This window comes from Vulpes lagopus, chromosome 16 (assembly GCF_018345385.1).
Source record: "Vulpes lagopus strain Blue_001 chromosome 16, ASM1834538v1, whole genome shotgun sequence".
In the NCBI taxonomy this organism is placed as follows: Eukaryota; Metazoa; Chordata; class Mammalia; order Carnivora; family Canidae; genus Vulpes; species Vulpes lagopus.
Genome location: NC_054839.1, coordinates 40,923,084 through 40,926,780, shown reverse-complemented (window position 1 = coordinate 40,926,780; position 3,697 = coordinate 40,923,084). Strand labels below are relative to the sequence as shown.

The following is a 3,697-nucleotide window of genomic DNA, read 5'->3' as shown; positions in this document are numbered from 1 at the left end:
AGCAATGAATTATGAATACATTGGGTTATGAAATGTCTTACTAAACCTCAGCTCTGGCTTCTGTAAATTATTTTAAATAACAAAGGAGAGAGAAAATGGCATGTTATGGCTCCTGGAAATTATGGTTCTCTTTAACTGTAATGCATTTCTTTTGCTAAAACATAGAAAGTGGGTATATTCATTCATTACCCATGACACATATACTAAAGCAATATTTTTATCTGTAAATACTGCAACAAGTTTTAAAGATATTATCTAAGAATCCGTTCAGTGTTGATAAAGCTGGTCTTCAGTTGTCCCAGAGGGGATTTTAGAAAAGAATAAGATTCAAGCACGAATAAATTACTTAGTAATAATATATATTACTTAATTTTATGTGTATATATATATGTATACACTATATCAACATATATACTTTATGAGACCAAAATAATAAGATAATCAAATCCTCAGCCTGAATTCATTGGTCATTTGAGAGACTGAATTTCATTGTTCTGTCTCGAAATTTAGAATACTATTTTTCACTGTGAAGTTACACATAAAAATGGATCAATTATACCGATGATATTTTAAAATCATTGTAGCCTTGGCTACAAAATAAAATGTCACCCCCAAATCTGATTAAATTAATATAAAAGTTTAATTGACATTTCTTATGTTATTTTTTAAATATGAAACACTTCTTGGATTTGTGTGTCATCCTTGTTCAAGGCCCTTACAAATCTTCTCTGTCTAGTTCCAGTGTTAGTGTATGTGCTGCTATAAGAAGATGTTAATTTTTGTTCCAACAGAATCTTTATTCCTAAAGGAATTAATAAATAATATAATAAAAATATACTATCACTAATTTGAAATTGAATTATTTGCTACTTCAGTTTTTATAGCTACAGTGCTAAATGGGAATATTAGTAATGTATGTATTATTTGCCTATTTACTATTTTATAATTTGTTTTTCCACTCTTCTTATTTTCTGTGTGCCTGGAACTTAGAAGATAGATATGTGTATATCTTTTTTTTTTTTTTTTGGTCCCAGAATGTGTTCTTAAATTATTGTTTCTTATTATAATACTCTGCTTCTTATTGATTTAATATTTTTTACTGGGCAAGTTGGCTATATCAATAAATCTTTAGACTCAGTTATAACATTAATAGAAAGATATAAGTATAAATATAGTTAGTGCCTTCTTAGTGCTAAGTAAATAACCATCATATAAATAGGCAATATCCTTGAGGCCAAGAATCATAGAGTCAAGGAAATTAAACAATTAAGCAAAGATTGTGATTAAGTGTCAGGGGAATAAGTTAAATAGAAAGGATTTAACACTATTGATGATGGATTATAAAATTTAAGTGAGTTATGGAAAGAAGTGAAGACAGGATGTGAGAAGACAGAACAATGGTGAGGTAAATGGATTAGAGAGACTGACAAAGTCAAAATATTGTGAGTAAGGATCTTGATTTTAGCACAAATTTGCTATGGTAACTGTGTAACTGGAAGAGGTACCCAAATAGGGGAAAGCTTCTTATTTATGAAAGAGGGCTTCTTCGTCATGCTAATACCTATAGGGAGATTTAGAATTGTTCTGTGAGTCAGAGAAGGGGAGTGTGTGTTTGTTTCAACATTCTAGGAAAAATCAGAGCATATATCACTACATCATACCCCCAGTAGCTTGCAGTAGTGAAAGATAGAATATGTGGCCATGATACCATGTGATGTTGTATATGATACCATCTTTCTAGAACTAAATTCCCTTGATTTAAAAAAGATTTTTTTTTTTTTTGCTTTTTGTCAATTAGCCTTCTATTTTCATTTCAGTATTCTGAATTGTATACTCTCATGCTCCATGGTCCTTCTCACAACTTCCATTATGCTCTCTAAAGCTCTTGATCAGTAACCACCTAGTTCTCATTAACTTAGAATAAAGTGGACAATAGGGCCAATTCTTGTCTGGCCTTCTTCTGCACCTCTAATGTTACTTCACTCTCTCCCCAGCTCATTATGTCCCCATCATTGGTTCTCTGACTGACTCTATATCATACTATCTTCTTTCCTATTTCAGGTACCTTTCATTTGATTTCCCTTATGCCTAAAAACGCATCTCCTGGCTCTTTGGTGATCAACTCCTTCCATTCCTTTGGGTCATGATTTAGGTTATCTCTACAGAAAGTCATTTCTTACCTCTTGTCACCTTAATTTGCAGCCTGTCATACTCAATATTATTATCTATTGAATTTTCTTACTAATTCCCATTTGACAGACTTGGCTTTGTTGTGCAGTGTGTGCCTTGTTAATTGTTTGTATGTCTCATTGATAATGAGTATAAAACTTAAATGTTTAATGCAAAAATTGCTTTCAATATACCATTAGCAAACATTTCTGTGTTGTCCGTTCTGTGTGAAGTAGTAGCCATTGAATAGTATAAGATATTCAATTTCTTTTCCCACAGTTAGTCACCAAAAAAGAAAAACAAAGTAAAAACAATTTAATACATGAAAAGCAATATTGCATTAAACATTTCTTAGGTTCTGAGACAGCTAATATATTCCTGAAACTTAGATTATTATAAATGAGTCATTTTCAGCAGGGGAACATTCTTATTTTTCTGCAAATTAAAGTCTTTTATTCATGATACCATTATTTTTAGGATTCTTAACATTGTGTATTTTGTTCTTCTCTTTCTACAAAGGCAAAGAAATGGGCACTATAAAAGGAACAATCGTATGTTCTGATCCCTTATAATCATTCAAACAAGCTAATCATTAACATGTGCCTTTTCAAGCCTTGAATCTCCAAACCCACAAACTTTGAGGTAGAAAAATGAAATAATTAGACTTGGTTTCTGTAAATATTCCCACTTATGGAATACATATTATGGGCTACATTGTTCAGTGCTTTGTACTATCTCATTCTATGCTATTTAATTCTTGGTTTGAACTAACAATGTTGTAATTACTAATAATGATAAGAAGATAAAGAAAACATGAAGATAAAGTAAAAGATGAAGAAACAACTTTAACTGTAGTTTGAGAGATAGGATGTGCCTGGAAGCTTATACCTGCCTGGGGTATTGTTAGCTGAGGACTAACTGGTGCAGTAGGGTGAAAATTCAGCTCATTTGCCTTCAGGACAATATATAAGGCCTAATTTATATTCTAGAACTTTCCTCTGGGATAAGGCCATGCTTAGCCAGAAATTACACCTTACTTGGTTTCTTTACCTTCCCAACCTGCTTCCTCCATTTCTTTCTGGTTTCTCCTGGGAACACTTTCTAGATAAATCATTTGCTTAATAATCCTCGTCCTAGTCTCCTTTGGGGAAAATTGAATAAAGACATTAAGTTTCTCATCTCTATGGTTGGAATGTAGTCTTTAATTCAAAGGCTGTTGTGAGGGTTAAGTGAATTAGTACATACAAAACACTTTTAACAATAACACATATAATGTGATAAAGATGTATTAGTATATATATTATAAAATAGTGAAAAATACATGTTCAATTAATACAACAAATAACTTGTTGAATGCTTACTACATAGTGTATACATCCTATGCATCAGAAAACAAGTATCAATTATCCCATATTTACTCTCACATATGTTTAATCTATATATAGAGATAATTAAGCCAATATTAATAAATGAAATCTAGTCAATATGATGACATTAGCACATAGTATGTGCTAATGGTTTTCTAAAA

The 3,697-nt window shown here is 31.3% G+C and overlaps 1 non-coding gene across 1 annotated transcript; it reads right to left on the bottom strand.

Moving 5' to 3' along the window:
- Nucleotides 1-665: 665 nt before the first annotated feature.
- LOC121477217 lies at nt 666-769 on the bottom strand. The gene has a single exon (XR_005984146.1). It is a non-coding gene; the product is annotated as a U6 spliceosomal RNA (small nuclear RNA).
- Between the last annotated feature and the right edge of the window lie 2,928 nt (nt 770-3,697).